Raw genomic sequence first — 22,773 nt, 5'->3', positions numbered from 1 at the left:
AGCTCTAAGGCAGGCTCAGCATGGGTTCATTTCCTTTATACAAACCTGGAATTTAAGACCTGCAAAGGCTACACAAGAGTGCATCTATCCAAGATATAATGAACAAAACCAACACAAGTTTTGTGTGCTTGTTCACACAGTTCCTCAGTAAATGACTCTCTTGAGGGCTCTGAAAAGTCAGGACTAATGTCAGGATAGAATATGGAATCTACATTACTTTCAAAATTTGCTTCTTCATCAGATTTATACTGGAAAAGAGGGAATAGAGGCCTCTAGGCAATACCAGTCTGTGATACTGCTCCACAACATGCCATCTGCCTCAAACATTATGTCCAGCAAAGGATGCTGCTCAGAACCTTCACAGGCCAACACACTGTGCCTTATGACCTCAGATATAATGCAAGTGAAGCACATGATGGAAGTAGTTTGGACTATTTTAGAGTCACTTTCCATGTTTGATGGGAGATGTTTGCAAGCAGGTCTGGTAACCAAACAAGGTATAGTACTCATTTTGATACACCCTGAGGAGGTCCAGTTATGATAGCACAATTGCAACAGAAATTAACGTTGTGCACCTCAAACCTGTCAGGCTTGAAGCATGAGGCTTGCTCTCAGTTGCTCCACTATTACAGTCCTAGGCAGGAAGATGTTCTGAACAGTAAATACTGATGATGTGTAATATCCTCTTGATTAAACTTTAATACCATAGTTCTGCAGCTACATACACAGGTTGACAATAAAGTTTGAACAATTTTATCTAATTATTCTTCCATTTGCCCCAATGCACTCTGTTATTTTCATGTTGATAGGAGGAGTGTTTCTGGAGCACCAGCTATCCATTTCTGTTAGTCAGCCTGCAGCTCTGGGTGCTAAGACTGAGACTTCACAAATCTGGTGTGCACTCAAAACACAGTATGAAAAAAAACAACCTCAACGAAGGTGACTTTATCTTTCCCCATCCTGGAGATGGTTTAGAGAATAAAGAAGAGAAAAAAAGAAAGAAACATAGAGAAAGGTGTAAAAGCAGATCTGTTTCTCTAGAATAAGGCAATATCCAGGAACAACAAGCTCCATCTGCCTTGACAGCAAATATTCTAAAGAGACTTGTTTGCTAGCAAAACTAGCACGAGACACTGGGAGATCACCAATCCTGGAACTGCAATGCAATGCTAAATCTGCCTACAAACCATTTCTGTCTGCCCACCTGTGCACTTGTAGATCCCTGAAGAGTGAAGGCAACTTCCCCACCCTAATGATACCATTACAAGAACATGATGACTTGCCAGTGTGAGGATCGGGTTCATGTAACACACAGCATTGGCTCCGCCTACCAAGAATGCCATCAACAAATTCCAGAGGACCAAGACAAAGGGTCAGGCTGGTAATGTCCCAGTACCTGCAGGATCTAGAATATCTACTCTTTTGCTAAAGGGACAAGTGGCCCAAAATAAACCTTTTACTCTGTCTAGTATTACTGTATTGTTTAGGAGTGGGGTAAAGTGGGTCCACCAATCCACATGCACTTCAACTACAGAACAAGAACATTGGAGTCATAGCATTTACTATGTTTCAGGCCAAACTGTCTTAATCTTTGTTAGAGAAAGCAAAGAACAATTTCAGGAAGAGACACCATACATGTTGGAACTGGTGTGTGACCAAGCACTGCAACCAGGCTGATGGATCAATAAATTTTAACGTGCAACAAATCACAAGGACTTGCAGTGGTGAGAAGCTGTGCTTCTTCCCCACAGGCTGTCACTTCTGTCAGCTCAGTGATTCAGAAGTGCAGCAAACTTTTGCAGCTTAGTAAGTTAAGCAAGTAGAGACAGTGTATTTCAACCTCACTGGTGTTATCTCTTTGTCTCTGAGTAACTGGTTAACCAGGGAGGATGAGACTGTGCATTTCAAAATATTCTCAGTGTTACCGAGAGCCCCAACAGCAACAGCACATGCTTGATTCCAACTGAATCCCAAACAGCAATTGCCAGCCAAGTACAAACATGTGCCACATCTCCACCCAAAAGCCATGTGTAAGTCCTGAACTCAAGCAGTGTGCAGCACAGAGGAAGCCACTACCCACTCCATCATCTGCTATTTTAGTGAGAACCTGTCCTCCTCTTCACTGCTCCTTTGTGGGTGAAGAAATGCCAACAGTAAAGTACTTCCCTTTGCACTTTTATACAGCAAACTGAAGCTGCCTTCTGTATTAAGCTATCCTAAGGGCACTCAAGGAAAGGGCAGGGAGCAGACAAGGAGTGGTTGTGGAGGGCATACCCAAGAGGAGTCCTCTCCAACACCCGTCTGACAGAAGAGAGAAAAGCAACCACATCCAGGCTGTTCAGACACTCCTACCCACTCTGCTGTTCAGCTGATGGGAGAGTGGTGGCAATGAAAAGCCCAGGCACTTCTCTGAAACCAAAACAGTTTTCTCTAAGTGTAGCTTGAGGTTTCCAGCCCTCAGTGACATTGTTCCCATGGAGCAGAAAATCACAGCCACAGGACCAGCGTGTTTTTTTTCACAGCAACAGAGTTGTGGCAAAACCAATGCAACTGTAATGCCAAGGTCTGTATGAATCATCTACTTTTGTATGACCACTCCTTCAACACCCACATCTGCCATCCAAGCCCAGAGGTTTTAAAAAGCTTCAAAGTCCTTCTTCATTGAGGCACAGAGGGACGAAAGGGTTTAAAGTGCCCTACTGAGAAAAAGAGGTTGATTCTGTCCCTTTAGCATTCCCAGGTTTTTGGGCACCTGAGATGCCCAAATGAAGATGTCAGGCTTCACTTTTAGTCTGGAGTGGGTAATGAAGTCACAGTAAAGCCTACTCAGCTTTCTCTGAGCTTGCTGGGAGGGGGAGAAGGGGGAGGGAGTGAAGGGGGAGGGAGTGGGCAGTTCAGCTGTTAAATATTTGACGAGACTGTCTCAGGAGGGCAAGTGTATCTGGGGTGGTACAGGGACACCAGCTTGGCTCCTTGCTTTTTGGCACTACAGCTCTTGTCTTCCTGATGCCCATGTATGCAAACATGACTTTGGTAATGGCTCAAGAGAAGACAATCTGCTCCAGACAGGGAAGAAGGCAGAGTCTGCAGACAGTAACAGGATCCCCTAAGCACAGAATCAAGACGGTAAGCGTCTGTTCTAGTTTTAGAGTCTTGCACCACGTGGGTACCAAAAATACAGCCTGTGTGTGCCCTTTGGTCACATCATCACAGATATGCATTGTCCCAAAGATGCTTACCAGCACAACCTTGATGAAGATCTTGGATGCCTTACTCTAACAAGTGCTATTTCATTTCTCTGCAAATGACAGCAACTCACTATTTTTAGTGCTCATCTCATGTCTGCTTGGCGTTTCCCTTGGTTCTTACTTACCCTTGCTTCACAGCTTTGGTGCCAGCTCCCACAAAGCATTTTTTTTTTTTATGCCAGAGGGGATCATGCCAAGTTTGTCTGTGTTGATGCCAAAATGGCAGCTGGCTTTACTGCTGAGACAGGATTTGCCAAAACTAACAACACTAGTGCTGGGGTGACTAGAACTGACTTTAAGGTTTTCATCTTCCTTACTCTTCTATGCCTCTAGATTCCATGGGATAACACTGTTCTAAATATCTTCTGAGGTCCTAGAAGATGAGTTTTTTCATCATAGGCTAAGTCAATAGGCAACCATACAGCCGACAGGCTTAACTTCGAGATCATCAAAGAGAAGGATACTTTTATACATGAAGCAAATATCTGGGATGCAGCACTGCTGCTGCTGGGCCCAACGACACAGGCCAAGGCCTGCTGCAGATATGGCAGGGCATGAACTCTCAGAGCCTGCCAATGTGTTTATAAAGAATCTACCACAAAACCAGACAATCTGTTGAAGATAAGGGTGGCTACATGATATTTTATTACCAAGATATACCTATGACAGAAGTCTGGTGTACAAGGTCAAGGATCAGCCAAACTGCATTACATTACCAGGAGCAAGAAGACAAAATCCAAGCAAGTTAATTGCCCTTTGCCCCTTTTGCACTCTCATCAAAAGTGCCACTGTGTGAAAAGCCAACATTCAGATAAAATCCAGTCCCACACATGATGCACAGCCATGTTGGTTATGGGAAGCAGCCACAGAGATATGAACAGATAGCAGACATGATAGGCAATCACCCGTGCAGATGCCTGTGATTTGAAGTGATGGTATCTCTACAAATTACAAAGTAGTTTGATGTTAACCTCTACTGCTTTTCTTGTAAATCTAAAAACCTACACCTTGCTCAGAACAGTGCATTGGTTAACTTGATAAGAGGTAAACAATTGATTAAAAAGGCTTTATCATCATGTAAGACTTTGCTGGGAGGATCTGTTATGCATATAGTCTAGTCAGATCTCTCTTAAGTTTGTTGACCTTTCCTAAGCATAAGTTTACATCATGAAGAAGTTTAAAAAAGCTCCCATCAAATCCCATCAGTCTTGTTTTCTGCAGCTTCTTTTACAAGAAAGAGATTCTTTCATTAAGTTGAGAATTACGTTTCTGTACTCAAACTCCAAACAATTGGTTTAACTGCATCTTCCTCCTCTTACAAAATACACGAGTATCACAATATGGTATTCCCAAAATTGAAAGTCTCTCAATTAACCCAATGTACTGTGTGGTAACTGGAGTTCTACAGGATTCCTGTTGTCTAGCAGAAACACGAAGTTTCATGTATGGCTACAAGTACACTGAGACTTGAAGTTTGTGGCACAAGCATGATGAAAGCCCCTCTACATGGCGTGGTGGTCTGACTAGCAGAAAGACTTCACCTCTTCCAAAGGGAAAGGCACTGAAAATCACTAATTTCTTCATACAATCAAAATGAAGAATGAAAGGAAATCACACATTTAGGTTCAATACCACAAGCATTTAAAAGATAACAGTATTAAAGACATCACTTTTAAATCTCTAGACAAAACTCTGAGAGCTATTTGTTCTTAAACTCCACTGTTAAAAACTTACTCACAAATGCAACTTTACAGAAAAAACACTTCAGAAAACCTAATTTTAAACAAAAGATTGTCTTTTCTAACTTAAATTACTGCATTGCTTATGATCTCTCTAGGCACTTGGAAGAAAAACAATTAGCAAACAAAAGTAAGGAATAAATCAGCATTGTGTATGGTTAAGGGCAGATTCAAGTTGAGTTCACCTGTATCTGTGAAAGAGAATAAATATACCTTAAAGCCTAATCTCTGTCCTGTTACAGTACAGGCTTTGTTTTGACCGACATCTTTACCAGAAAAACAAGAAAAACTCCCCAAAAAGGCCACACACTTTTCTGATCTGAGATGTTTTGAGGAGGCCCTCAGAAAACATGATGTGCATGAACCTGAGCTGACATACGTAGGTTTCCAGGTGCAGATGAAACTGATTCAAACCAAATATATAGGGCAAAAATTCAATGCCTCCCATCACCAGCTTCACCATACTGCTTCATTTTGCCTGTCTGCAGCAATTTTCCCTAATCACAGAATGGGGATAGCGCCTGAGGAACTACAACCATTGGACTCAGAATACAGTGAACTGCTATTTTTTTATTCTAGCAGAACTGCCAGTGGCTGCCCAGGTGTTTCCTGGGGCTCAGCGCACCGAGGCGGCTCGGGGAGCCCGAAGGCACGGCAGGAGCGGCGGCTGCAGGAAGCCACGTCCCGGTGTCGCCTTTCAGCACCGGCCCCGGCGTTACGCAGTTTGCACTTTGCTTAAGCATTAAAGGCACTGGTGGCACCCGCAATCACAGCCAGTTTCTAAATTTCAGTGACACACCTGCTGGCCAGGTGGCTTTGTCCTTTCAAGGGCAGATATCTCCAACACCCTGCGGTCTCACTCCCCTTCCTTCCTGGTATCTGGAGGATTTTTCCCTTAGGTGTGTGCATAAGCTTATTTCAGAGAGTGTAGTAATTAAAAACTTAATTCAATTTTATTTTGGGAAGAAACGCTGATAACCATAGCCCGCCTTTATGGGCATTATCTTATCTAAACTGCTATATTTTCCATTAATGCATGTTATTCCACTGGCAGATAATGTGAACACTCCCCTGGCTGTGCAGAGCAGGAGGACCAGATAACCCACAGAGTTTTACCTCTTTCTTTCATTTCCTTCTCTGCAGCAAGGTTGCAGGCTGCAGGAAAAGAGAGAAGACCAAGCACTTGCTTTTTCTCCTTGCTCAGGCCTGGCTCCCAGACATGTATGTGCTCTAAATCACAAAAACAGTGACCTTTCACTCCTGCAACCATTACTTCTTTTGGAATTCTCCCTTAGCATAAACCAAATAGTCTGAATGCACCTGTATAAAAAAGTCAGATCAAAACCTGATTGACATCCTACCTTTTTACAAGAAGATAGTTGCTGTTAGAGTGGCTACAGTAAAATAGTAAATAAAACAAAACAAAACAAAACAGAAAAACACCAAAACAAAACCAAAAACCTCAAACTAGCAAAACCTCTTCTTCTCCAAAAGGTGAACAATATATATCACTCTCAGCACTCAGGAAGCTCACAGCCCTGTGAGTGACCATTGAATGAAGAAACACTAAGACAAGGAAATATTTTCAATTTTTAGAAATACTCACTTCTGACACATCACAGGCTCCTACAGTAGTATTTCTCCCCTGAAGGGGAATAGAAATTCTGAACATCTCCTTTGGAGCACCAGGACACTCCTTCCTGACTTGTTTCCTGGAAACAAGTGAGAAAACTAACCACCAATTTAATTTCAGGGTCCCAGCCTGCACCTTGTAAAGTCATTAGACCACTGAAAAAAACATTTTCCAGGTAAAAATACATAAAGAATTTAGGGACAGACAGCAACATTTGTGAGCAGGATTTAGTTATAGATTTAATTACAGACTGACTATCAGACTTGCCCTCCTTTCAGCACTTGTTCCTTAACACAGGCTTCAAAAGTCAGGACTGTTAGAAAATCCAAAGAGGCAAACCCAGAGACACCAGGCTGTCAAACTGCTCTGGGAATGATTTGCTGCACCCAAAGCATCAACATTTCTCTAACCTATTCTTAAGGCAACTGCAATCACTAGTGTACCCACTGCTCAACAGGGGATGTGCTCCTGTGCTTGATGTCCTTTAAACATAAGGATGTTCTTTCCCATTAATATTAACCCAGGCCTTAGTGCAAGATAAGGCAGTAATTTTTTCTTCTCCACTAAAAAAAAAAAAAAAAAGACTGATCATAGTGATCTTCTTAGCTTAGCTCACCCGGAAAATTGTTCTATTCCTCTGTAAGCTGATCCAGAAGACAAAATAAGTCTTTATTTTTCTGGACTTCAAGGATTAAATCATGGTTTTACTGGTTTTCTCAGTCTGAAACTTAAACCCATCTTAAAATGTGGGATCCAAAATGGTGCATATCACTTACTAGCATACAGTATTAAAAAATACCTGTATAGGACAATTCTACACTGTTAAAGATTTGGTGAGCTTTTGCTGAAAGAACTGCATTCAATTTCTGGTCCAAGATCTCAGACTGTTTCACTTTTTTCCATTGCTAAGTACTCCGAATTTTTACTTGAGCAAAAGTGAAATAGGCTTCAGGCTATTTCTTCAACTTGTTCTTCTGTTTTAAAAAACATACACAATCTTCCATCTGCATCTCAAGTGTTTTCTCTTTGTCTCCCAAACAGTTGGCACAGAGGCAGAACAAATCCCTCCAGGATCCCAGTCACCACCACAGACACTCCTTAGCAAGTATTCATCACTTAATGGACCCTCCTGAACACAAGATCCCATAACCAATGTGCTCTCTCACTCAGACAGAGCTGTAAAAAAATCCATTGAATTAACCAAATTAAATTCATCAGCCTCCTCCCATGAGGTTGTTCCTGATAAATCCACACTGCTCATTTCCTGTTTGTTACCTTAGAGATGCTTATAAAGTCTCCAGGGATTTATTCTAGTACTTCCATAGAGACTGAAGCACTCCATAATTTTCTAACTTTTTCTTATTTTTTTTCCTTTTATCTGACCCTCTCTACATTTAGTATTTATTTTCATATGTGTAGATTTACAGCCAGGAGTTTGTGCATTTTCTGTCAGTGCTTTTTTTCCCCCCTCAAGAACCAAAAAATCTGCAACCCTTTTAGTCTGTATCAATTACCGAGTTATTGTACACTCACTTCACTCATTACATTTTAGATCAATTCCTTTCTTTTTCTTCTTTTTTAATATCTAACACTGTTTTGCAGAACCTTTTCCTAAGCCTTTGTGTGTTCCTTACTAATTGCAATACAATCTTTACACCAAAGGCAAATTATACAATCAGTTAAGTCTTTACTGTCCCTTCAGTTTTAGATGGCTGGATTTAGTAGATGGTTCTAACATCAGCAAAATATAATGAAGATGATAATAAATTTCAGAATCCCTTTCAAATGCAGGTCTGGCATGAGAAAGAAAAATGTTAAGAACTTTTACCACATATACCCCATTTGTGGAAAGAATTCAGCATAAACTGACAGCAGAGCTTTATCTGTTAAAAGTGTCAACACACTCGAAGTCACCATGAGGAAAAATAAGTGACCATCAAAAATGTCCCAAAATTCTTGGGAAATTCAAAGCAAAGCAAAATCAAAATAGCTAAAGCCATCTTATGTAAATGTAAAAGCCTGTTAGTGAAATGGAACTTCTCTCAACCAAAGCAAACCAGCAGAACCAGTGGCATTCAGTGTGCACCCACCATGCATCAAAAGAGACTTTCAGAGATGCTTGAAGGATTCAGATTGAAAACCAGATCCATAACAGACAAATCAAGCAGCTTTGCTGTCAGAGGAAGCACACAGGATAAGGGTTAATTCTCATACATGCAACTAGTCTATCCTTGAGCTGTTCTGTTACAGAAAAGTCTCTGAGCTGTTTTGTGCTCCACAGTCCTGTAGCTCTGCACAGCTGAGCTTTTCTACTTCCCTTTTCAAGGCAGGCTGGAGGAAACACAACCCTCATTAGGTGAAGTGATGCTGTCAAATTGTCTGCAGACAGCTTTTGAAGTACCCCAAGGAACAGCCAGGCCTCCAAAAACCAACACACACATGGAAAATTCTTCCTAAACTTCCCAAGAGGAGAAGGATGCACAGTGGCTCTTACACTCCATGAACTGCAGCTAGCTTAGGAGTATCTACCACTTACAGCAGCTCTTACCGGGTTCTTGTTCAAGCCCTCCATTCTTTGCTCTCATTTAGGTGACCTGGAAGAAATTTCAATGCAGGCAGATGCCAAGGACATCCCTCGTGAGCTGCGTCCTTAGGTATGAGGAATGCCACTTAAGTCAGGGCTTTGACTGAGAGCCCAGATCTTGCTGTAATGTGATAGCTCTGCCAGAGCCATCCTGCCAAGTCTATAAATCCCAGTATTTCACAGAGTAACAGTGCAATATGAAATTAGATTAGTTTCTCAAGAACAAGTTGGTGGTCTAGAGGTTTTATTGCAGAGTGTTGTCCTAGGTCAGCTGACCACACAGGCAAGGAGCAGAGGCTGCTGCTGTACCACTGCACATGCCAAGCTTTCAGTATCAGCAGTCAACACTAATGCCAGAACAAAAGACCAGACCATTTTCCCAAATTCAACAGCCCTCCCACAGACCCAGATTTACTTGGATTGTGTCTAGGAACAACCTTTTTTTTTTTTTTTTTTTTTTTTTTTTTACAGTATAGACAGATTTATTGTTGGCAAAATAAAAAACAAAAAACAAAACCACGGTGGGTCAGATCTCTCAGAGGTACTCTGGCATCTTCAAGAAAGGTCAAGAACTCATCCCCAAAGCCTGTAAGCCTTACTAGGAATGAACAGATATGAAAGAAACCCTCTGTCTATTCAATAGCACAATTTCAGACATTCTGTCAAGATCTGAACACTTTTACCATGTATTTTTCCAAACACAGCCTGGGGCTAAAAAACATTCTTGAACATGAAGGTTCATATAAATCTACCAAATTAGAGTCAGAAAGATCTTCAAATGTAATTTACAACTCAGCCAGTAGCAAAAACATGAAAGGGCACTACCCAGTATTCTCCCCATAGATAAACACTCAGAGCAGCATCAAAATCTGTTCTGCAGTAATGCCTTCATGAGACAGCTGATCTGTAGTGATCTAGGAAGTTGTGGATAAATCTCAAGACTGAGAATGTTTTTGGTGCATATTCTCATTTCTCCCCAGGGACCCTTGATCTTCAGAGGAATATTAACATGAAGTATGTAAAACATTTTATGGACTGTTTATAACCTAATGACTCCAAGTGTAACCTTAGATGTCATTCTGCAAAGACTTAGTCATGTTCAGCAATCTGAGCAGAGGGAAAATGCTAAAGCCTCTTGGGCAGATCACTTTTATTGCTCCTTTAGCTCTGTTCAAGCAGTTACACATAATACAGTTATCTTATAATGGTAGGAGCAAAACACTGCTTAAAATCAAGCTGACATAAAACTCATGGTTGCATTATTAACTAGTAAAATCCTTCCAAGGACTTGTGTTTGGAAATGTCTCTTCACATATACAGCCAAATCTGAAAATGCAAAAGATTCTTGCTTAAGTATTACTTAATGGCAATGTTTAAACTAGTGTTCTTCTGAAAAAGAGATTTTTAAATAAATACTCTAATCCTTCAATAAAAGACAAACATGAAAAAATATGGTTCTCACTGGGTATGCTTACTGCAAATCAAGTTACCTTCCTGGAAATTCAGTATGTATTTGCTAATTGAAAATAAAGCATCTCCTGTGGCTCCACAATTAGAATATAAAAAAACAGATGCTGAGGGAGTTACAGTTTTCTTCACAATGTTACTTTATCAGTTCTACATCTTGAAAGCTAGAATCAACTATTTAAGGAGAAAAGAGTGTCACAATCTGTGAAGTTAATATTTGTGTTAAAAATACTCATGGAAGAATCTAGCTGCTTGCTTTCCAGATGCCACTATTTGGTCTCTCCTATTTTTCAAATAAGAAGAGGCCTTTGCAGAATTATAAATAAAACACTGAAACCTCCATGTGACTTTCACATATGTAGCTTTTCAACAGCCAAGTGATTTTCCCTATCCCATCCCCACTGTTTGCATACTAAGGCAATGTTTGCCAAGTTTGAAGTATAAAATTTTTAAGCCAAGTTTGTAAAACCAAGAAGATAAAGATTTTGTTAATACCCCTTGATCAGAGATAAACTTCCTAAGGAGAGTTAAACTGTGGAGAAGAGCAAGAGAAAAAAAAGATTTTATATTTGCCATCAATTTACCAGCAATGTCACTATGTCAGTATAGAATATGAGCATGCCAATGTCAGCTTCTCTGAGTTTTTCAGAGCCTTACATGCAACCATCCAACTTCTGGACATGTTCTGAGATATAATACTCATCACTCATTGAACAAACAAGCAAATCTAACCTGAAAGGTGGAGGAATTAAGAGAACATCTCAGTTTTATTCCTCTAGGGCTACTGGCAGATGTAGCTGACGGGAGGATTTTTCTGACTTTTACTTTTCTGGTTGCTTTCATTCCCACCACAATATTCAAATATCTGAAAGACCAACATCCAAAATGGCTCTCTATACTATGCATCACATCCAAAAAGCTTGTGCAGGTGACTTAAAACCAGGCTTCCAGTTTTCTGAAGGGTGGGACCTGTACCACATCTACAAGGAACAACACAGCAGCTAATTCTGAGCCAAAAGGAGATGGCAGGAAAGGCTGGAGGACATTTACCAAGATAACAGAAAGGACTGCCTGCCAGAGGAAAAAGCAGAAGACAAAGTACAGAGCTAGTTATCACTTGAACAAGTAGGGCAGCCCAACAAAGTCACCTGCTACAGAACATTAAGATGCCATGTTAGACTGAATGCCCCACAGCAGAAGTCTGAGACTGATCCTTCCCAGAACACCAAAGCATCTCTTTTCTAGTCTAAGCTGCAGCACAACATTCATTCCCACTGACCTCACTTTTCCCCTTGGATGAGGAACACACCCAAGGTACTATCTTGATCAATGCAATCACAAAAAATTTGCTCATTACATGCAACAGTTCAGTAAAGCATATCTGGCAGCATGACAAAAATCTGAACAGGGACACCTTGAAATTCTCATGTTTGATTTGACCTACATCAAATCCCACTAAGATCTAAACACTCCTCTGTCACCAGGAGTGCAACAGCTGTGGCTGTGGGCTGGTGACAACCTGCAGCTTCACTCCATGTAGCCCCCAGTCTGTGTCATGAAAGCCTGGCACCAAGAAACTGCACCCACTAAGGGGATGGAAAAGCCTTGCTCCACCCTTATGGAAGGTGTTCTGTGGTCCTACTTCAGCCTGAAAAGGGGAAAGAGGTTCTGTCTTTGATGCCTGCACTCCTCCTAAGTTTATGATTACTGCCCATTGATAAATATGATCTTCTGTAATCTATTTAATCTATTTTCAAAAAGATAACACTTTTTTTTTTTTTTTTTTTTACATTAGCCAGGTTTCTTGTGCAAGATAAATTATAGCCTCTATAATAAACATAACTGGGATTCCAAATAACTAGTCACCTATTCTCAAACTGTACTGGGCTTCATGTCTGGCAGTGTCACTGTTTTCTATTCTCTCATTTTCTATTAGCAGAATAAGAACAGAATTTACTGTATCAGAAACAAAGTAAGTCATTAATGTTTATAAAGAATGCCTATTACTTTACATTCAACAGAAGATTTGATGTGTTTCATTTTAATTTGATATTTTTCATACTAGCTCAGTGTAATAATATTTGCATAGGTATTGAAAACAGCCAGAACTCTTAAAAGCTCACAAGTTTCAGAAGAGGACATTCTATAATTTAGTTATTTGCATGTAATAAGGGAAAACAAATACAAAAGCAAACTGTTCATGAAAACTAGTAATTGTTTATTATGACCATATATTTAGGGTGAATTTTTGGAGAACTGTCAGTAAAAAGAAACATCTTCCTTTTATTTACCGCTGTCCTATACCAAGTATGTATATTAAAAATAAATTTAGAAATCAAGAAAACTATTTTCTTTTATCCTTACACAGTATCAAAGATACAGAAAACATAATTCACTCTAGTAATTTTCTGTAAAGGAGGATTTCATTGTTAACTATAGTAAGCAAACACCAAATTTAAATTTTCCCTTGCAACTTGCCAATCTTCTCAGGACTCAGCTTTAAAAAAAGTTTTCTTTCCACTTCAGTAACTTTCCTCTTTTGGTCTCCAGCAAAAAGATGATCATTTAGAAAAATTCCTAGCCAAGCATCATTTCTGCCTGATATCAATCACAAGCCAAAAATAATCACAGATTTTAAAAACTGGCAGAAATATTCCTTTCCTAATGCAGAACTTCAATACTTGTTTTATAAAATCAGCATCAAAAGAGACACAGAAACATGTACCCAGTGCTTCTGACATACTTGACTGTAACTGAATATTCAAAGTAGGAAGCCATAAACACATTGCCAACAGCCTCTGAGATAACTGACAATATGGTAGCAGTAAGTGGTATCAGGATTGAAAATGAATGGTCTCATGATTTCTCCCAAAATGGCAAGAAGTCAGATCTTCACATGACTGAAGACTCTTTACAGAGTAACTAAGCATCAAAACCTGTGTTCCAGACTCACAGGACTGGAACCCTCGTAACAAAGTGCCACAGTGATGACAGTTCTACAGGAAATTTTTTTCCATGCCATTAAATATCTTATTTTTCTGTCTCCACATCTCACAACCTGCTCTTTGCACCTCAAAATACTGTCAAAAGTTACCAGTGATCTCCCATGGTGTGAGATGCATGGGAAGCTATGCAACAACCTTTGGGGTGGAGAAGCCAGCTCAAAGCCTAATTTCTCAACTGAGGAGCACAAAGAAAAGAACACTTGTACTGGCTTTCACTTCTCTCTTATTCACATCTTGATGTCTCTGCTAACAGATTCTAATAACCAGGACACCAGAATTCATACTTCAGTGTCTTCAACTTCTTTCCTGAAGGACTCCAGCTATTGATTCCTGATAATGTTCCCAAGCTGGTCCCTGAAACATTCAGGAAAAGGCTGGAAGAAAAAGGTGGTTACAGGCAGATCCCAGCACACAAGAAGTCAGCCCCTGACTGCAGGGATTAGCAAGTCTTTCCATATCCAAACACATCCCAAAGAGACTGTAAGGATTTCCCAGCTTCAGAGTAACAACCTGCCAAAGAGGAACCATGAAGCTGCAAAGGCCTGTGAGGCTGAACTGAACCCCTGAAGCTCTCTGCAGCCCAGGCAAGGTACAGTCCAATGTGTTATCACAAGTACCAGATGGTACTTTACACTGCAGTCCACACTTCTTGACCAGAAACCTGAATTTAGAGGCCAGATTTAGCACTGCAGCTTTGTACAAGGATTCTGACATGAATGCTAGAAGCAATAGACAAGAAAGAAAGAAAGAAAAAAAAAAAGCCAATCACTCAATTCACCAACCATCATTCTTTGGAAGAGCAGCTGCCTGGAAGAATTTCAGAAATACTTCTTCCAAAAGTGTTCCAGTTGCCATTCAAAATAGTCTCCCATTGCATTTTCAATTTCAGAATCTCTTTGCCTTCAAAGTCTGTATCCTCCTATATTTTATTCAAAAGCTCTTGCAATTAAAAAGTCATAGAAAAGCATACCAAAAATACTAGACATGACTAAATGCATCCAATTCTCTGCAACCTTTATTCTTTCTAAACCTCCATGTGGGCTGTCAAACACATATAGATACACAAGTTAAATAGGATTTTCTGTTATAGAAAGAACTGCTTCTAGTGTTTATTTTCCACTTGAACCATAATTTTGAATAGCAGATGCTCCAATTTTAGTTTAAGCAAGTTAAGATAAATCCTAATGAAAGGCATTAGGGGTATAAAAATCCCCATTACCTCTTTGTGCTAGATTTGAACTAGTGACCTAATGATGTGACACTCAGTAGTCCTTTAACTGTGATCAGAGAGTTGTGCATCAGCAAATACTTAAATCCCAGGAGATGATACTTCCTTGGGAAGAAATTAAATCTTCAGAAGAGTCTACATTTGTACAACTTTGACATGGAAGAAAATACAAGTAACAGTCATTGATTCCTATGGGTTTCTAGATCATGGTATTACAATCACACAACATATGAATTTGTACCAAAAGCCAGTACTTGCAAAGCTCTGCATTCACTACTAGACAGGAGCAAACACAACAAGTCCCATTAGTCTCCGTCATGGCTTTAGATATTTACTAAAAATGAGGACACATTTTGTATAAAAATTCACAAATAAATTCACTTTGTGACAACTTACTAGGAGCAAAGGTTTTCACATTCTGTTCAACTGCACCATGTACATCATAACATCTACCCTACCTGAACTATCCAGGCTCTTTGCAATCCAGGAGCCTTGCATCAATATCCTGGTGCTGTAGCAGTGCAGGTAAGTGCAGGTCCCAGTGAGGTAAGCACATGTTTCTCACCTGGTTTCAAGGAGGCATCAGCTGAAGGTGGCTATCAGCTCTCTTCTGAAGAGAACCATTCTCTGATATTTTATTTGGTTGTAAAAATTTCACAATGGTATATGTGCCAGTGAGGCAGATAGAGCCAAAAGCACAATTAACAATTCCCAGCAGAGAGCAGATGTTGTTTAACATTTTTCAAAAAGTACTGCAATGTGCAAGTGCTCCATTTCACTAGAGAATCTGCAAAGCCATCTCCTCATCAATAGCAGTATCTCTAATCTCCCTGATGAAAAATAATACTCCCATGAACAGCCATCAGCCCCTCTTCCCATCATATATACAAACTCAGCCACAAGTGTGACCAATCCTACAAAAAGGCTCTTGAGAAGAAGCATCTGTACAAAGAGCAATGTGCCTGCTGGGGGATGAAAGTCTTTTGCTTGGCTTTGGTTTGGAACTACAGATGTGCTTCAGCTGCTCTACACTCCTTCAGCCATCCCAAAAATACCAGCCAAAAGTGTTAGGCCATCCACATGAAGAGAGTCACGTTCTCCAGCTGGCATCCAAGAGGTGTGCAATTAAGGACTTGCCAAGAAAAGGTACTTATCATAGGTAATTTTTACAATATCACACATAGCATTAAAATAGCTTCAAGAAAGGAAAGAAAAACGTAATGTAAATTACAAAGGCAGGTGATAAATCTTCCAAAAGCATTCAAAAAGATCACAGTAAAAGCTTGAAAGGGTGAGCAACCTGATTTCATCAACATGCTTCCTATTAACCCTTCCACAGCTTCATAAAGATACCATCTCTGCTGTTCCCAAGCACATCTGCCAGAGCCTGCCAAGGAAAGCATGAGCAAGCAGCTTCAAAGGCAGGATGACATACCTAGAGCAGTAAACCCTAATCCTTGCTGGGGAAACCACGCAACTGAACTTAGTCATAGAAAATGGGATTAGAAATTCTAAAACAAAACAAGGCATTGAAGGAATTAGCAGTCATCCTAAAATCATGTTGAAAATATTGAGCAACATTTAAATAACAACTTTTGTCAGGGCTGATAAAGAAGAGAGTTAAACTAACGTCTTGCACAGGAAATCTTTAGTGGATGAGGAGAGGAACAGGATATCTGTATCAGCCCAAAACCGTACACGCTGGATGGTGGCTTGACAAAGAGAAGAGGTGTCAGAAAGCACCACAGCCATCACCTGTTGTAATGAGGCAGGGACAGTAATCTTTGCAATCACCCCTAAAAATTCAAGTGCATGGACTCCTAGAGAAAGATTTCTGTGATTTGACCATAGGAAACATGGCAGTGATGGAAGCAGACTGTGCTTTGATGATAAAGCTCATGTGCAGGGGCAGGGAGAGTCTCTGTGGGGCAATTTGGGAAGCACAGCATGATTCTTTCCACAGTTCATAATGTCATTCAAACTCATGTATACAAGAATGTTGCAACTGCTCAAGTGATCATCTCCACTAGCGTCACACATGGCAGAAACGCAGAGGTCAGGATTTCTGAGGCACTTCCCCAAGGAGACAGTTAATGTGACTTTCTGAAGTTCCCCACGTTTCTTGAACTGAAACTTCCTGGACAACAGTGTCACATATTTTCCAAAGCCCAGATCCAACCCAAATTACATGTTTACACAACCCACATGAAATTCAGGTTTTGATCAATGTGTGTTTTCATATTTGAACAAGAGCTGATTTTCTAACTTAAGACAGCCTTTCTAAAATAAACCATGTCTGCGTATAGGGTCGGGGTGCCTGGAGAAATCTAGTTTAAGTGAGCTTCCCATGCCTTCTCACTGCCAAGCAAGCTTCATTAGCAAGTACCAAGTATTAAAGTCCTGATGGCTTCAACAGATAAAACAGAGAACACAAAACTTGCATCAGGAAAAGGAAGGCAGTGGAATAAAGCAGACAAGCAAGGAGAGAAAATAATACATTGGGAAAAAAAAGGGAGACCATCATGATCTAAGTGCTGATTAAACCTGCTCCCAATCAATATTAAATGAATGTGACCATAAGGCACAAGTCCAGTCTAGCAAGAGAGAGCATATTTCCCCTTTGGTCATTCTCTGGTGTCAATGGAAACCCACTGGAGCTTGAAGAGATACCAAGTCACTGAGAGATGACTATCTAATTTAGCACACAGAAGGTGAATGAAAGTAAAGTTGAGTTTCCACCCCACATCCTCAAGTCCAGGACTATCATTTGCATTTAATGAAGTCAGAGTACTCAGATTTCAGACACCTCCCTCTGCTTTTTCCCTTTGCAGTCAACAGTTTCTTCTTTCCTAGATATCAGGCTCTTCTTTCCTTTAGAAAGGCCTCCATACTTTCGTCTCTCAAAAGTGAAAAGAAAACAGGACAAAGTACCACAGGTACCACAGCTTACATGCAGCTAGTTCTTCATCCCAAGCACTACATCACAGGGTTGTCCAAATTCAGGACAAGAGCAGAATGACTGTGTTACCTTTCATTTACAACTGACACTGTCATGGGAGTCTTTTCTCCCTTGCAGTTTCATAGATCCCAGTGGAGTCCTGCAGAAGAGTGACCTTGCAGCAACAATCAGCTGTAAAATAGCAGGAACAATTGGGAACCAGGTAGTTCCTAAACCAAAAGTTGTGGTAGCTTTGAGTGGAGGAGTTTGGAAACTGCTCATCTACAATCTCTGCAGGGAAAGCAAAAAGACATTTAAGGACAAACCTGCAGAGCTCCTCTGAAACCTCAAAGGTAACAAGACCTGCACATGAACCCAGGAGAACTATGCGAAAATTCAGCTTCCACCAGTAGCAGTATCCCAATCAACTAGCAGAACCTCTTTGCTATAAGTAGATAAAAAAACAAAAGAAAGAGAAGATAGGACATTTCACACTCTGCTCAGTCTCTTGAAAGATGAAAGCAAAGAGGGGATTTTTTAAACGTACTTGCTTAGAAGTTTTGGAGGGAAAGAACAACTCCTAGTTTTCCTTCCATATTTAGGCTGAGACATTTTCAGTATTTCCACTGTTGCGAAACGGAACACAGAAGAAAACAAATCTTCTTTGACTACACAGAAGTGCCAACCAGAAAATAAGCCACAAAAGCTTGTATAAATACATGCATATCCCAAAAACCAGATGCACCTATCAAAGCATTGTTTAAAGTTTGTCTGAGTTGAGACCATAACTGAACTTTCTGTACTTGTTGCTAAGAACAATTTTACTGAAAATAATAACCAGGATTCAAACCAAGTAAGAAATAATGAACTTGGGTTTAATTGGTTTGTGAGAAACCCAATTTGCAAGTGCTATCCTTAGCCAGCTATTGAATGACTGAGCCCAGAAGGCACTGTGATGAGTGGCTTAAGTGGAGGCACCCTACACCCACCAACATTCCTGCTGAATGAATGTGAAATCGGCAAGAATTGCTTTTATTTATCTTACTAAAAGCATTTCTTGGAAGGGCTGGAAAAATTTATTTCAGATGGATTTTTCAGCTGAGAACAAAGTTGTATTTATTATAATTATGCACTCTCCAGTGTGGCCTGCCTTGCTGAGAAAGAACATTAAATTCAGCTGTGCACAAACTCATGGAAGTGACCGTTTTGATTGAAAATGCTGCAGCAAGAGGCTTGTGGAACATTCTCACTAAATAACCTACTGTCTGCAACTTGCAGATTAGTGCTCAGAACACTGATTTTAGCTGCTACTTACACAGGCACAAGTCCACATGAGGTCAGTCAGCTGAGAATAAATCGTGTGTGCTGCAGAATACAATACAGAGAACTGTACTTGGTCTCCAGTCCAGTATGGATTTATGAACTTTTATTAACCATCATGTACAAGCATAACACTGCAAGGCATTTTAAAGAGGTCGTTTCTGCAGGACACCCAGTGTTCCCTTTACATAAGGGGATCAAAAGTGTTTTGACACAAACTGAACAAGCTCTCACTTTAATGAGAGCAACAAATGCAAGAACAAACACCCACCACCCACACATAAACAGCCTGCTGCCTCTTTGAGGAAGGACAAGGATTATCTGAAAAACTTCTGCTGCATGGAAAGCCCACACATTTGGGGAGAAGACAGGTTAGCAGTAAATAACTAGCAAGTTAAAGTAGAATGCTCATTTCATCACCAAATGAAAGGTGAAATGTAAAATAGCAAGAGTGCAAGACACACACTTCTTTGGAAATGAAGGATGTCATTTCAGTGTGCACATATAAAATATCCTCCTTAGACACATCAGATGATCTCTTTGGAGAAAGGTTGGGTATCTCATCCTGTGAAGAATTTAACACAGATGTCTGAGCCTTCCCAGCAGCTGGGCAGTCAAATTCCTGGTGCCAAAGAAAGCAAGGCAAGCTTTCCTGATGACATCCAGGACATCTCATGGGCAATTGGAAGTTATTCCTCTGCCTGCCCATCCCAAGAGCATCCCACCATGACCAGGATCTGCTGGCCAGGCTCCCTCTCCCTTTCACTCCCAAAGTATGCAAGGCAGGCTGTCATGGTTCATGGCCACCTGAACATTTTGGTATGCAATTCAAAAGTCTAGAAAAGAGACTACCCTGTACTAAGCATCCAGAAGCCAAAATGCAGCTGTAAAAACAGTCTGCACTGCCAGTTTGGGTTCTGTACTCCCTTTTCAGATTCTGCCTTTGCATTTCAGCCAGTTCGAGCTTCTCCCACTGCACTGCTCACTCAGCCTGCTGCTTTGGTTTCCAAATCTCCATCTCTGTGTGCTGTTGTCTCCAAAGGGAAGAAATAAGACACAAGAAATTCCATGTTTTGACTTTGCTACAGAACCAATTAACTCAGCTGCAAAGAAGGAAAAGCTTTCACTTGAATTAATTGTTTTTCATGCAGTAAACAGAGCACATGCAATTCGTGAGGGGCACTAAAGCTTAATCCTCATGTGTCTTCACATGTTGATTATTTACAGTCATGCTTTCCAGATAAATAGAAGAACAGTCTCCACTCAAGTCCAGAAGAAGCCAAGAACAATAAAACTGTATCTTGACAATGAGGTAAAGTTTGACCATAGTACTTGAGGGCATTAAAAACCTTTGGACCAAAACCTTGCAGAAGAAAAGCAAGTGTTTCTTAGTTAACAATTAATAATTTAGACCTGAAAACTTTCATCCAGACATCCAGCTGAAGAAGAAAATGACACAGTATTTATACAACCAGTACCACATAATCCCCTGGTATTTTGATACAAAAAATATGGTTCATAGTACATTTGCCATCACTGTAGATGAGAAATGTGCAATTACTTTCTTAGTATCATGTGGTAAACCAGGATCACAACTGCAGAGTTCTTACAAAACTGTTTGTGTGTCAAAGGGAGTACACTGGGGCTTTAAAAAAAGATTTCTAATAATATTTATAAATTCACCCTAAAAACCCCAAAATAAACAACAGCAGCTAAACCCAAAAAATCTTCTACTTTTCACCCATTGCTTCCTTTGCACTAATTTTTGGGGTTAAGTAAATAGCAAGACACTTCACCCTGGAGAGCCCTCTGATTGAAGCAGATGCAAGATGCCTGCTGCCAGGACAGGGAAAAAGCTAACCAACACAGAAGCAGTGCAAGACTTGTAAATGAACTGGTTATTAGGTTGAACCAGATAAAAGAAATATGTTTAAAGACCAGATCTTTAATTAGAGACACTAGCTAAAATCATAAGCAAGTTTTACCTTACACCCTGTCTTGAAGAAAAAATGCCTTTAGAAGGACTGCTGGCAGGCAGTGCCTGTGCAAGAGAAGAGCCACTGATATTGAGAGCTCTGAGATCAAGAATACAAATAAACAAAATCTAGGGTCATTCATTTCAGAGTCTGTCCCAGCTTGTGAAGTGCCACTAGAACTTAAGGTTTCCAGAATTGTAAAATTAACTTTTTCTGTGTAATGGTAAAGGCTACATCAACAGCAGCACTCAGCCAGCCTACAGACTGCACTCATGCAAGGTACACATTTCGTACACACAAATACACCCTCCATTTGTTTGGTTCCAAAAGATCAGGATGCAAGGGGCCCACACCACCCAGCCAGGTCACTGCAAACATCTTGTCTAGTGCTGCTTTCTTCCCCTGAAGACCTCTACATTTTCCAGACAAAGCCAGACTGTTCACTAGCTTGCATACACAGATTTAGTCCTGTTTTATTAGGACAAACTGAATGTATTTAATCCTTTGGTTGCACTTCTAAAATCTTTTAGAGTAGGATTACCTCAAGAAGAGTTTTGGTTACATACTGTTAGATAACACAACACAGACAAGAAACCACCACTGTCACATTTTCTCATTTTCTGTTCCCCCAAGTTTATCTGCTCTGTTAAAGGATGTGAAAAAAGGAGATTAGTCTGTGCCTCATGCACACAGCAAGTAAATACAGCAAGCTCTTACATTTCATACCAGCCTGAAGTTACATGCCAGCAAAGGTGAAACAAGGCAACAACAGATTTGTTTGGCTCTTAAACTAAAGTTTTCTTGGCATAATGCTTCTCAAAAAATATATATTATGCTGGAAATAAAGGAGGACTGCTTTTCCAGCTAGTCCAGCTAGAGAAAGCAGACTGCAAGTTTTAGAACAGAAAACAATTGCTCCAGACCTCTTGAATTCATTTTTGGCAGGATGATCTTTGGACTTTGAAGTCAAATGATGGGCCTAAGAGTACAAAATAGGTCTGAGGAGAAAAATCTCACAACTCCTGTTTTGACAGCCTAACCACTGGTTTAGTATGATCACAGACTCTGGAAAGTTGACATACAGAGAGCAGAAAAGCAAGAAACTCAGTAAAAACAACGAGCCACAAACATGAGAATGATATTAATAACCAAGTATGTGAGATGCAAAAATTCCTAGTGAGACAAGTAGGAAAAAGGAGCAAAACAATGAGACAAAACAAAAATAATACAGCTAGGAAAAAAGTAGAGGAAAATAAGAGCTCTTATTTTTGACACAGCGATTTAAGTTAGGCTCTGCTGGAGTCCAAGTGCTAAGTGTCAGTAAAAGGAGACAATCAGCAATGACAGATGTCTGCAAGCCAGTTTTATCTAAGCTGCAGATCACAGGAGGTTGGAGAGTCAAATGCAAGCTGTTAGTGAAGTTTGCATCATCTAAAAAGACAGAAGTCAAAACGACAAGGTAATTTGAAGACAACACAACACAGGCATAACCCTCTTTGTCCACTGTTTGAAAAGCAGTCTGCAAACAACAAATGAGGCAAGGACTAAGGAAAGGAGGAATTCATCACACAGGAGACCCAGACATGAGTCATGACTTTCACATGCATTCAGGTAGTTACATGCATTCCAAGCAGA

At 40.3% G+C, this 22,773-nt stretch overlaps 1 protein-coding gene across 3 annotated transcripts in view; it reads right to left on the bottom strand.

The window, feature by feature from the left end:
• WBP1L (WW domain binding protein 1 like) overlaps positions 1-22,773 on the bottom strand; it is a 70,381-nt gene that overhangs the window by 39,102 nt on the left and 8,506 nt on the right. The gene's annotated exons all lie outside the window — the stretch shown is intronic.

This window comes from Erithacus rubecula, assembly GCF_903797595.1.
Source record: "Erithacus rubecula genome assembly, chromosome: 9".
Taxonomy (NCBI): Eukaryota; Metazoa; Chordata; class Aves; order Passeriformes; family Muscicapidae; genus Erithacus; species Erithacus rubecula.
The sequence above is the reverse complement of the archived record's forward strand: the minus strand, read 5'-3'. Positions and strand labels throughout refer to the sequence as shown.